Here is a 14,427-nt window from a genome sequence, read left to right on the forward strand (position 1 = left end):
TTTGGGGAAGGGGGCAGGAGCAAAATATTTTATAAATTATTATTGTTTATTTGTTTTTTAATCAAAAACTGTTATTTTTGTTATTATTATTCATCAATTCAATCAATATTTTATATATTTTTATTTGGCAAAATATTTCTTGGAATGTCTTTTATCAATTTTGTGCAGAAATTTAGGATAGAGGTTAACCATGTTGCGGTGGGAATTGCTAAACTAAAAATTAATAACAGAAATACAGTTTGCCCCCGAGGTTCCAAAGCACAGAATGCACTTCAGATCAACAGCCGAAGCATCGTAGGGGGACCCATTCTAATGGAGAAAATGTCCTCCACCCGTTTCCAGAACATTGAGGGGCCACTCAAAGAAATGGGCAGTCGAGCTTGAGCCACAGACGGTTGTCTCCATTCTGTATTTCTGTTTTATAATCAACATAATGTATTTTTCATAGTTTTAAATGGCAATAATTAGTTATAGTATGTGATTTATTACATTAACTTATAGATTTTTCTTTACAGTACAGTTATGTCTTAAATCTGCGGTCAGTCTATTGAAAAAGGGATTACTACAAATAAAAAACAGATATTAGAAATCATAAATGTTCCTAATCTCTGTACCTGAGACATGGTTGTGTTATATAAGAAGCTGTCTATAGACGATATACTTATTAAAAACACATATATCTTCATGTATAAGGAAGAGACTATGACATCTTTGCAGGTTTAGATGTTGTATCTAGCCTGATTGTTATCAGTAATTAATATAAATATTAATTACCTGTCTCTTTGTTCCTTTCCTGCAGCTGACGGGGGTATAGGTCCCTTTCACCCTCTCACCAGGCATCAATCACCTATAAAAAGACACAGGTATGATTACATGTCCCTTATACATGCTACAGACGCTAATATATATAACACTCTAAGGCCAGATTTACTTGTCTCAGGGATTATAAAACCGCATTAGAAAAAAGAACATAAGAAAAGATGGAACCCATTGAGATATAGATGATAGGGATTTTTATTTCTATTGCAGTGCAGTGTATTATCCCTCCCAGGATGATGTTGACAGAGACTATTGACAGGTTTTTGGGGGTTTTGTGTTTGTAATGTTTGGGGTATGTGTTATTTTTTGTTTCTTTATTCATAAATTTTAAGGGTAATATATGTTTTTTTATTTTTGGGGAAGGGGGCAGGAGCAAAATATTTTATAAATTATTATTGTTTATTTGTTTTTTAATCAAAAACTGTTATTTTTGTTGTTATTATTATTCATCAACTTCATCAATATTTTATATATTTTTATTTGGCAAAATATTTCTTGGAATGTCTTTGATCAATTTTGTGCAGAAATTTAGGATAGAGGTTAACCATGTTGCGGTGGGAATTGCTAAACTAAAAATTAATAACAGAAATACAGTTTGCCCCCGAGATTCCAAAGCACAGAATGCACTTCAGATCAACAGCCGAAGCATCGTAGGGGGACCCGTTCTAATGGAGACAATGTCCTCCACCCGTTTCCAGAACATTGAGGGGCCACTCAAAGAAATGGGCAGTCGAGCTTGAGCCACAGACGGTTGTCTCCATTCTGTATTTCTGTTTTATAATCAACATAATGTATTTTTCATAGTTTTAAATGGCAATAATCAGTTATAGTATGTGATTTATTACATTAACTTATAGATTTTTCTTTACAGTACAGTTATGTCTTAAATCTGCGGTCAGTCTATTGAAAAAGGGATTACTACAAATAAAAAACAGATATTAGAAATCATAAATTTTCCTAATCTCTGTACCTGAGACACAGATGTGTTATATAAGAAGCTGCCTATAGACGATATACTTATTAAAAACACATATATCTTCATGTATAAGGTAGAGACTATGACATCTTTGCAGGTTTAGATGTTGTATCTAGCCTGATTGTTATCAGTAATTAATATAAATATTAATTACCTGTCTCTTTGTTCCTTTCCTGCAGCTGACGGGGGTATAGGTCCCTTTCACCCTCTCACCGGGCATCAATCACCTATAAAAAGACACAGGTATGATAACATGTCCCTTATACATGATACATACGCTAATATATATAACACTCTAGGGCCAGAACTACTTGTCTCAGGGATTATAAAACCGCATTAGAAAAAAAAACAAAAGAAAAGATGGAACCCATTGAGATATAGATGATGGGGATTTTATTTCTATTGCAGTGCAGTGTATTATCCCTCCCAGGATGATGTTGACAGAGACTATTGTTAGGTTTTTGTGGGTTTTGTGTTTGTAATGTTTGGGGTATGTGTTATTTTTTGTTTCTTTATTCATAAATTTTAAGGGTAATATATGTTTTTTTTATTTTTGGGGAAGGGGGCAGGAGCAAAATATTTTATAAATTATTATTGTTTATTTGTTTTTTAATCAAAAACTGTTATTTTTGTTGTTATTATTATTCATCAACTTCATCAATATTTTATATATTTTTATTTGGCAAATAATTTCTTGGAATGTCTTTTATCAATTTTGTGCAGAAATTTAGGATAGAGGTTAACCATGTTGCGGTGGGAATTGCTAAACTAAAAATTAATAACAGAAATACAGTTTGCCCCCGAGATTCCAAAGCACAGAATGCACTTCAGATCAACAGCCGAAGCATCGTAGGGGGACCCATTCTAATGGAGACATTTTCCTCCACCCGTTTCCAGAACATCGAGGGGCCACTCAAAGAAATGGGCAGTCGAGCTTGAGCCACAGACGGTTGTCTCCATTCTGTATTTCTGTTTTATAATCAACATAATGTATTTTTCATAGTTTTAAATGGCAATAATCAGTTATAGTATGCGATTTATTACATTAACTTATAGATTTTTCTTTACAGTACAGTTATGTCTTAAATCTGCGGTCTGTCTATTGAAAAAGGGATTAGTACAAATAAAAAACAGATATTAGAAATCATAAATTTTCCTAATCTCTGTACCTGAGACACAGATGTGTTATATAAGAAGCTGCCTATAGACGATATACTTATTAAAAACACATATATCTTCATGTATAAGGTAGAGACTATGACATCTTTGCAGGTTTAGATGTTGTATCTAGCCTGATTGTTATCAGTAATTAATATAAATATTAATTACCTGTCTCTTTGTTCCTTTCCTGCAGCTGACGGGGGTATAGGTCCCTTTCACCCTCTCACATGGCATCAATCACCTATAAAAAGTCCCAGGTATGATAACATGTCCCTTATACATGATACAGACGCTAATATATATAACACTCTAGGGCCAGAACTACTTGTCTCAGGGATTATAAAACCGCATTAAAAAAAAAAAAAAAAAAAAGAAAAGATGGAACCCATTGAGATATAGATGATAGGGATTTTATTTCTATTGCAGTGCAGTGTATTATCCCTCCCAGGATGATGTTGACAGAGACTATTGTTAGGTTTTTGGGGGTTTTGTGTTTGTAATGTTTGGGGTATGTGTTATTTTTTGTTTCTTTATTCATAAATTTTAAGGGTAATATATGTTTTTTTGGGGGGGAAAGGGGGCAGGAGCAAAATATTTTATAAATTATTTTTGTTTTTTTGTTTTTTAATCAAAAACTGTTATTTTTGTTGTAATTATTATTCATCAATTTCATCAATATTTTATATATTTTTATTTGGCAAAATATTTCTTGGAATGTCATTTATCAATTTTGTGCAGAAATTTAGGATAGAGGTTAACCATGTTGCGGTGGGAATTTCTAAACTAAAAATTAATAACAGAAATACAGTTTGCCCCCGAGATTCCAAAGCACAAAATGCACTTCAGATCAACAGCCGAAGCATCGTAGGGGGACCCATTCTAATGGAGACAATGTCCTCCACCCGTTTCCAGAACATTGAGGGGCCACTCAAAGAAATGGGCAGTCGAGCTTGAGCCACAGACGGTTGTCCCCATTCTGTATTTATGTTTTATAATCAACATAATGTATTTTTCATAGTTTTAAATGGCAATAATCAGTTATAGTATGTGATTTATTACATTAACTTATAGATTTTTCTTTACAGTACAGTTATGTCTTAACTCTGCGGTCAGTGTATTGAAAAAGGGATTACTACAAATAAAAAACAGATATTAGAAATCGTAAATGTTCCTAATCTCTGCACCTGAGACATGGTTGTGTTATATAAGAAGCTGCCTATAGACGATATACTTATTAAAAACACATATATCTTCATGTATAAGCTAGAGACTATGACATCTTTGCAGGTTTAGATGTTGTATCTAGCCTGATTGTTATCAGTAATTAATATAAATATTAATTACCTGTCTCTTTGTTCCTTTCCTGCAGCTTACGGGGGTATAGGTCCCTTTCACCCTCTCACCGGGCATCAATCACCTATAAAATGACACAGGTATGATAATATGTCCCTTATACATGCTACAGACGCTAATATATATAACACTCTAGGGCCAGAACTACTTGTCTCAGGGATTATAAAACCGCATTAGAAGAAAGAACAAAAGAAAAAATGGAACCCATTGAGATATAGATGATAGGGATTTTTATTTCTATTTCAGTGCAGTGTATTATCCCTTCCAGGATGATGTTGACAGAGACTATTGTTAGGTTTTTGGGGGTTTTGTGTTTGTAATGTTTGGGGTATGTGTTTTTTTTGTTTCTTTATTCATAAATTTTAAGGGTAATATATGTTTTTTTATTTTTGGGGGAAGGGGGCAGGAGCAAAATATTTTATAAATTATTTTTGTTATTTTGTTTTTTAATCAAAAACTGTTATTTTTGTTGTTATTATTATTCATCAATTTCATCAATATTTTCTATACTTTTATTTGGCAAAATATTTCTTGGAATGTCTTTAATCAATTTTGTGCAGAAATTTAGGATAGAGGTTAACCATGTTGCAGTGGGAATTGCTAAACTAAAAATTAATAACAGAAATACAGTTTGCCCCCCGAGATTCCAAAGCACAGAATGCACTTCAGATCAACAGCCGAAGCATCGTAGGGGGACCCGTTCTAATGGAGACAATGTCCTCCACCCGTTTCCAGAACATTGAGGGGCCACTCAAAGAAATGGGCAGTCGAGCTTGAGCCACAGACGGTTGTCTCCATTCTGTATTTCTGTTTTATAATCAACATAATGTATTTTTCATAGTTTTAAATGGCAATAATCAGTTATAGTATGCGATTTATTACATTAACTTATAGATTTTTCTTTACAGTACAGTTATGTCTTAAATCTGCGGTCTGTCTATTGAAAAAGGGATTAGTACAAATAAAAAACAGATATTAGAAATCATAAATGTTCCCAATCTCTGTACCTGAGACACAGTTGTGTTATATAAGAAGCTGTCTATAGACAATATACTTATTAAAAACACATATATCTTGATGTATAAGGTAGGGACTATGACATCTCTGCAGGTCTAGATGTTATATCTAGCCTGATTGTTATCAGTAATTAATATAAATATTAATTACCTGTCTCTTGGTTCCTTTCCTGCAGCTGACAGGGGTATAGGTCACTTTCACCTTCTCACCGGGCATCAATCACCTATAAAAAGACACAGATATGATAACATGTCTCTTATACATGCTACAGACACTAATATATATAACACTCTATTGCCAGAACTACTTGTCTCAGGGATTATAAAACCGCATTAGAAAAAAGAACATAAGAAAAGATGGAACCCATTGAGATATAGATGATAGGGATTTTTATTTCTATTGCAGTGCAGTGTATTATCCCTCCCAGGATGATGTTGACAGAGACTATTGTTAGGTTTTTGGGGGTTTTGTGTTTGTAATGTTTGGGGTATGTGTTATTTTTTGTTTCTTTATTCATAAATTTTAAGGGTAATATATGTTTTTTTATTTTTGGGGAAGGGGGCAGGAGCAAAATATTTTATAAATTATTATTGTTTATTTGTTTTTTAATCAAAAACTGTTATTTTTGTTGTTATTATTATTCATCAACTTCATCAATATTTTATATATTTTTATTTGGCAAAATATTTCTTGGAATGTCTTTGATCAATTTTGTGCAGAAATGTAGGATAGAGGTTAACCATGTTGCGGTGGGAATTGCTAAACTAAAAATTAATAACAGAAATACAGTTTTCCCCCGAGATTCCAAAGCACAGAATGCACTTCAGATCAACAGCCGAAGCATCGTAGGGGGACCCGTTCTAATGGAGACAATGTCCTCCACCCGTTTCCAGAACATTGAGGGGCCACTCAAAGAAATGGGCAGTCGAGCTTGAGCCACAGACGGTTGTCTCCATTCTGTATTTCTGTTTTATAATCAACATAATGTATTTTTCATAGTTTTAAATGGCAATAATCAGTTATAGTATGTGATTTATTACATTAACTTATAGATTTTTCTTTACAGTACAGTTATGTCTTAAATCTGCGGTCAGTCTATTGAAAAAGGGATTACTACAAATAAAAAACAGATATTAGAAATCATAAATTTTCCTAATCTCTGTACCTGAGACACAGATGTGTTATATAAGAAGCTGCCTATAGACGATATACTTATTAAAAACACATATATCTTCATGTATAAGGTAGAGACTATGACATCTTTGCAGGTTTAGATGTTGTATCTAGCCTGATTGTTATCAGTAATTAATATAAATATTAATTACCTGTCTCTTTGTTCCTTTCCTGCAGCTGACGGGGGTATAGGTCCCTTTCACCCTCTCACCTGGCATCAATCACCTATAAAAAGACACAGGTATGATAACATGTCCCTTATACATGATACATACGCTAATATATATAACACTCTAGGGCCAGAACTACTTGTCTCAGGGATTATAAAACCGCATTAGAAAAAAAAACAAAAGAAAAGATGGAACCCATTGAGATATAGATGATAGGGATTTTATTTCTATTGCAGTGCAGTGTATTATCCCTCCCAGGATGATGTTGACAGAGACTATTGTTAGGTTTTTGTGGGTTTTGTGTTTGTAATGTTTGGGGTATGTGTTATTTTTTGTTTCTTTATTCATAAATTTTAAGGGTAATATATGTTTTTTTTATTTTTGGGGAAGGGGGCAGGAGCAAAATATTTTATAAATTATTATTGTTTATTTGTTTTTTAATCAAAAACTGTTATTTTTGTTGTTATTATTATTCATCAACTTCATCAATATTTTATATATTTTTATTTGGCAAATAATTTCTTGGAATGTCTTTTATCAATTTTGTGCAGAAATTTAGGATAGAGGTTAACCATGTTGCGGTGGGAATTGCTAAACTAAAAATTAATAACAGAAATACAGTTTGCCCCCGAGATTCCAAAGCACAGAATGCACTTCAGATCAACAGCCGAAGCATCGTAGGGGGACCCATTCTAATGGAGACATTGTCCTCCACCCGTTTCCAGAACATCGAGGGGCCACTCAAAGAAATGGGCAGTCGAGCTTGAGCCACAGACGGTTGTCTCCATTCTGTATTTCTGTTTTATAATCAACATAATGTATTTTTCATAGTTTTAAATGGCAATAATCAGTTATAGTATGCGATTTATTACATTAACTTATAGATTTTTCTTTACAGTACAGTTATGTCTTAAATCTGCGGTCTGTCTATTGAAAAAGGGATTAGTACAAATAAAAAACAGATATTAGAAATCATAAATTTTCCTAATCTCTGTACCTGAGACACAGATGTGTTATATAAGAAGCTGCCTATAGACGATATACTTATTAAAAACACATATATCTTCATGTATAAGGTAGAGACTATGACATCTTTGCAGGTTTAGATGTTGTATCTAGCCTGATTGTTATCAGTAATTAATATAAATATTAATTACCTGTCTCTTTGTTCCTTTCCTGCAGCTGACGGGGGTATAGGTCCCTTTCACCCTCTCACATGGCATCAATCACCTATAAAAAGTCCCAGGTATGATAACATGTCCCTTATACATGATACAGACGCTAATATATATAACACTCTAGGGCCAGAACTACTTGTCTCAGGGATTATAAAACCGCATTAAAAAAAAAAAAAAAAAAGAAAAGATGGAACCCATTGAGATATAGATGATAGGGATTTTATTTCTATTGCAGTGCAGTGTATTATCCCTCCCAGGATGATGTTGACAGAGACTATTGTTAGGTTTTTGGGGGTTTTGTGTTTGTAATGTTTGGGGTATGTGTTATTTTTTGTTTCTTTATTCATAAATTTTAAGGGTAATATATGTTTTTTTGGGGGAGAAAGGGGGCAGGAGCAAAATATTTTATAAATTATTTTTGTTTTTTTGTTTTTTAATCAAAAACTGTTATTTTTGTTGTAATTATTATTCATCAATTTCATCAATATTTTATATATTTTTATTTGGCAAAATATTTCTTGGAATGTCATTTATCAATTTTGTGCAGAAATTTAGGATAGAGGTTAACCATGTTGCGGTGGGAATTGCTAAACTAAAAATTAATAACAGAAATACAGTTTGCCCCCGAGATTCCAAAGCACAAAATGCACTTCAGATCAACAGCCGAAGCATCGTAGGGGGACCCATTCTAATGGAGACAATGTCCTCCACCCGTTTCCAGAACATTGAGTGGCCACTCAAAGAAATGGGCAGTCGAGCTTGAGCCACAGACGGTTGTCCCCATTCTGTATTAATGTTTTATAATCAACATAATGTATTTTTCATAGTTTTAAATGGCAATAATCAGTTATAGTATGTGATTTATTACATTAACTTATAGATTTTTCTTTACAGTACAGTTATGTCTTAACTCTGCGGTCAGTGTATTGAAAAAGGGATTACTACAAATAAAAAACAGATATTAGAAATCGTAAATGTTCCTAATCTCTGCACCTGAGACATGGTTGTGTTATATAAGAAGCTGCCTATAGACGATATACTTATTAAAAACACATATATCTTCATGTATAAGCTAGAGACTATGACATCTTTGCAGGTTTAGATGTTGTATCTAGCCTGATTGTTATCAGTAATTAATATAAATATTAATTACCTGTCTCTTTGTTCCTTTCCTGCAGCTTACGGGGGTATAGGTCCCTTTCACCCTCTCACCGGGCATCAATCACCTATAAAATGACACAGGTATGATAATATGTCCCTTATACATGCTACAGACGCTAATATATATAACACTCTAGGGCCAGAACTACTTGTCTCAGGGATTATAAAACCGCATTAGAAGAAAGAACAAAAGAAAAAATGGAACCCATTGAGATATAGATGATAGGGATTTTATTTCTATTTCAGTGCAGTGTATTATCCCTTCCAGGATGATGTTGACAGAGACTATTGTTAGGTTTTTGGGGGTTTTGTGTTTGTAATGTTTGGGGTATGTGTTTTTTTTTGTTTCTTTATTCATAAATTTTAAGGGTAATATATGTTTTTTTATTTTTGGGGGAAGGGGGCAGGAGCAAAATATTTTATAAATTATTTTTGTTATTTTGTTTTTTAATCAAAAACTGTTATTTTTGTTGTTATTATTATTCATCAATTTCATCAATATTTTCTATACTTTTATTTGGCAAAATATTTCTTGGAATGTCTTTAATCAATTTTGTGCAGAAATTTAGGATAGAGGTTAACCATGTTGCAGTGGGAATTGCTAAACTAAAAATTAATAACAGAAATACAGTTTGCCCCCGAGATTCCAAAGCACAGAATGCACTTCAGATCAACAGCCGAAGCATCATAGGGGGACCCATTCTAATGGAGACAATGTCCTCCACCCGTTTCCAGAACATTGAGGGGCCACTCAAAGAAATGGGCAGTCGAGCATGAGCCACAGACGGTTGTCTCCATTCTGTATTTCTGTTTTACAATCAACATAATGTATTTTTCATAGTTTTAAATGGCAATAATCAGTTATAGTATGTGATTTATTACATTAACTTATAGATTTTTCTTTACAGTACAGTTATGTCTTAAATCTGCGATCAGTCTATTGAAAAAGGGATTACTACAAATAAAAAACAGATATTAGAAATCATAAATGTTCCTAATCTCTGTACCTGAGACATGGTTGTGTTATATAAGAAGCTGTCTATAGACGATATACTTATTAAAAACACATATATCTTCATGTATAAGGTAGGGACTATGACATCTCTGGAGGTCTAGATGTTATATCTAGCCTGATTGTTATCAGTAATTAATATAAATATTAATTACCTGTCTCTTGGTTCCTTTCCTGCAGCTGACAGGGGTATAGGTCACTTACACCTTCTCACCGGGTATCAGTCACCTATAAAAAGACACAGATATGATAACATGTCCCTTATACATGCTACAGACGCTAATATATATAACACTCTATTGCCAGAACTACTTGTCTCAGGGATTATAAAACCGCATTAGAATAAAGAACATAAGAAAAGATGGAACCCATTGAGATATAGATGATAGGGATTTTTATTTCTATTGCAGTGCAGTGTATTATCCCTCCCAGGATGATGTTGACAGACACTATTGTTAGGTTTTTGGGGGTTTTGTGTTTGCAATGTTTGGAGTATGTGTTATTTTTTGTTTCTTTATTCATAAATTTTAAGGGTAATATATGTTTTTTTATTTTTAGGAGAAGGGGGCAGGAGCAAAATATTTTATAAATTATTTTTGTTTTTTTGTTTTTTAATCAAAAACTGTTATTTTTGTTGTTATTATCATTCATCAACTTCATCAATATTTTATATATTTTTATTTGCCAAAATATTTCTTGGAATGTCTTTTATCAATTTTGTGCAGAAATTTAGGATAGAGGTTAACCATGTTGCGGTGGGAATTGCTAAACTAAAAATTAATAACAGAAATACAGTTTGCCCCCGAGATTCCAAAGCACAGAATGCACTTCAGATCAACATCCGAAGCATCGTAGGGGGACCCATTCTAATGGAGACAATGTCCTCCACCCGTTTCCAGAACATTGAGGGGCCACTCAAAGAAATGGGCAGTCGAGCTTGAGCCACAGACGGTTGTCTCCATTCTGTAATTCTGTTTTATAATCAACATAATGTATTTTTCATAGTTTTAAATGGCAATAATCAGTTATAGTATGTGATTTATTACATTAACTTATAGATTTTTCTTTACAGTACAGTTATGTCTTAAATCTGCGGTCAGTCTATTGAAAAAGGGATTACTACAAATAAAAAACAGATATTAGAAATCATAAATTTTCTTAATCTCTGTACCTGAGACACAGATGTGTTATATAAGAAGCTGCCTATAGACGATATACTTATTAAAAACACATATATCTTCATGTATAAGGTAGAGACTATGACATCTTTGCAGGTTTAGATGTTGTATCTAGCCTGATTGTTATCAGTAATTAATATAAATATTAATTAACTGTCTCTTTGTTCCTTTCCTGCAGCTGACGGGGGTATAGGTCCCTTTCACCCTCTCACCTGGCATCAATCACCTATAAAAAGACACAGATATGATAACATGTCCCTTATACATGCTACAGACGCTAATATATATAACACTCTATTGCCAGAACTACTTGTCTCAGGGATTATAAAACCGCATTAGAATAAAGAACATAAGAAAAGATGGAACCCATTGAGATATAGATGATAGGGATTTTTATTTCTATTGCAGTGCAGTGTATTATCCCTCCCAGGATGATGTTGACAGAGACTATTGTTAGATTTTTGGGGGTTTTGTGTTTGTAATGTTTGGGGTATGTGTTATTTTTTGTTTCTTTATTCATAAATTTTAAGGGTAATATATGTTTTTTTATTTTTGGGGGAAGGGGGCAGGAGCAAAATATTTTATAAATTATTTTTGTTTTTTTGTTTTTTAATCAAAAACTGTTATTTTTGTTGTTATTATTATTCATCAACTTCATCAATATTTTATATACTTTTATTTGGCAAAATATTTCTTGGAATGTCTTTAATCAATTTTGTGCAGAAATTTAGGATAGAGGTTAACCATGTTGCGGTGGGAATTGCTAAACTAAAAATTAATAACAGAAATACAGTTTGCCCCCGAGATTCCAAAGCACAGAATGCACTTCAGATCAACAGCCGAAGCATCGTAGGGGGACCCATTCTAATGGAAACAATGTCCTCCACCCGTTTCCAGAACATTGAGGGGCCACTCAAAGAAATGGGCATTCGAGCTTGAGCCACAGACGGTTGTCTCCATTCTGTATTTCTGTTTTATAATCAACATAATGTATTTTTCATAGTTTTAAATGGTACAATACAGAAATTTAGGTGCACTACTGTGGTAGATGTATACAGTGACATTGGCTAATCCCTCAACACTGATGTTAAAATTGAGACATTCGCCAGTGTATCCTTATATAAAGGACACACCAGAGCCCGCACACCAACGCCAAGGTTTCTCAGATGGCACGGGACCTAACGCTAACCTACCTGTGCGTAATAAGCAAAAACCAGGGGCCAGTGGGCAATTACAGCAGCACTAGGTCAACATGCAGCCTGCTCCCAGTTCCCTCCAGCGTGACTGAGCACACATACAATGGAAGGGGGGAGAGAGGCTACAAGCCCCACCCAAGTTGGCTGATATAGGTGCATGGCCTCAAATGCTGCCTGGAAAGTGTTCAAGGCGCATTAACATATGGAGTTTACACACCTCCCGTGCCATCTGAGAAACCTTGGCGTTGGTGTGCGGGCTCTGGTGTGTCCTTTATATAAGGATACACTGGCGAATGTCTCAATTTTAACATCAGTGTTGAGGGATTAGCCAATGTCACTGTATACATCTACCACAGTAGTGCACCTAAATTTCTGTATTATATCCCGTGCCATCTGAGAAACCTTGGCGTTGGTGTGTATACAGTGACATTGGCTAATCCCTCAACACTGATGTTAAAATTGAGACATTCGCCAGTGTATCCTTATATAAAGGACACACCAGAGCCCGCACACCAACGCCAAGGTTTCTCAGATGGCACGGGACCTAACGCTAACCTACCTGTGCGTAATAAGCAAAAACCAGGGGCCAGTGGGCAATTACAGCAGCACTAGGTCAACATGCAGCCTGCTCCCAGTTCCCTCCAGCGTGACTGAGCACACATACAATGGAAGGGGGGAGAGAGGCTACAAGCCCCACCCAAGTTGGCTGATATAGGTGCATGGCCTCAAATGCTGCCTGGAAAGTGTTCAAGGTGCATTAACATATGGAGTTTACACACCTCCCGTGCCATCTGAGAAACCTTGGCGTTGGTGTGCGGGCTCTGGTGTGTCCTTTATATAAGGATACACTGGCGAATGTCTCAATTTTAACATCAGTGTTGAGGGATTAGCCAATGTCACTGTATACATCTACCACAGTAGTGCACCTAAATTTCTGTATTGTATCCCGTGCCATCTGAGAAACCTTGGCGTTGGTGTGCGGGCTCTGGTGTGTCCTTTATATAAGGATACACTGGCGAATGTCTCAATTTTAACATCAGTGTTGAGGGATTAGCCAATGTCACTGTATACATCTACCACAGTAGTGGACCAAAATTTCTGTATTGTATTATTCTAATTGTTACACATCCACACCGTTTATCTGGTGTAGGATTCTATTGTGGCACTTGTAGTCCGCTGCAGGCATCCTCCATTGTATGCATTTTTATGCTGGGGATCGCCCCTAGCAACGGACTACAAGGGCAGGATCTGCTCCCCACAGTATATATGCACAACTGCATTTGGGGTTTAGCACCTCCAGCCATTTGAGACCACATTTTTTGTTGTTGTTTGTAAATGTATACGTGGAGGTGTGTAAACTCCATATGTTAATGCGCCTTGAACACTTTCCAGGCAGCATTAGGGTTGCACCTGTGAGGCCATGCACCTATATCAGCCAACTTGGGTGGGGCTTGTAGCCTCTCTCCCCCCTTCCATTGTATGTGTGCTCAGTCACGCTGGAGGGAACTGGGAGCAGGCTGCATGTCGACCTAGTGCTGCTGTAATTGCCCACTGGCCCCTGGTTTTTGCTTATTACGCACAGGTAGGTTAGCGTTAGGTCCCGTGCCATCTGAGAAACCTTGGCGTTGGTGTGCGGGCTCTGGTGTGTCCTTTATATAAGGATACACTGGCGAATGTCTCAATTTTAACATCAGTGTTGAGGGATTAGCCAATGTCACTGTATACATCTACCACAGTAGTGCACCTAAATTTCTGTATTGTATTATTCTAATTGTTACACATCCACACTGTTTATCTGGTGTAGGATTCTATTGTGGCACTTGTAGTCCGCTGCAGGCATCCTCCATTGTATGCATTTTTATGCTGGGGATCGCCCCTAGCAACGGAATACTAGGGCAGGATCTGCTCCCCCAGTATATATGCACAACTGCATTTGGGGTTGAGCACCTCCAGCCATTTGAGACCACGTTTTTTGTTGTTGTTTGTATAGTTTTAAATGGCAATAATCAGTTATAGTATGTGATTTATTACAT

The sequence above is a fragment of the Hyla sarda genome, chromosome 3 (assembly GCF_029499605.1).
Source record: "Hyla sarda isolate aHylSar1 chromosome 3, aHylSar1.hap1, whole genome shotgun sequence".
NCBI lineage: Eukaryota > Metazoa > Chordata > Amphibia > Anura > Hylidae > Hyla > Hyla sarda.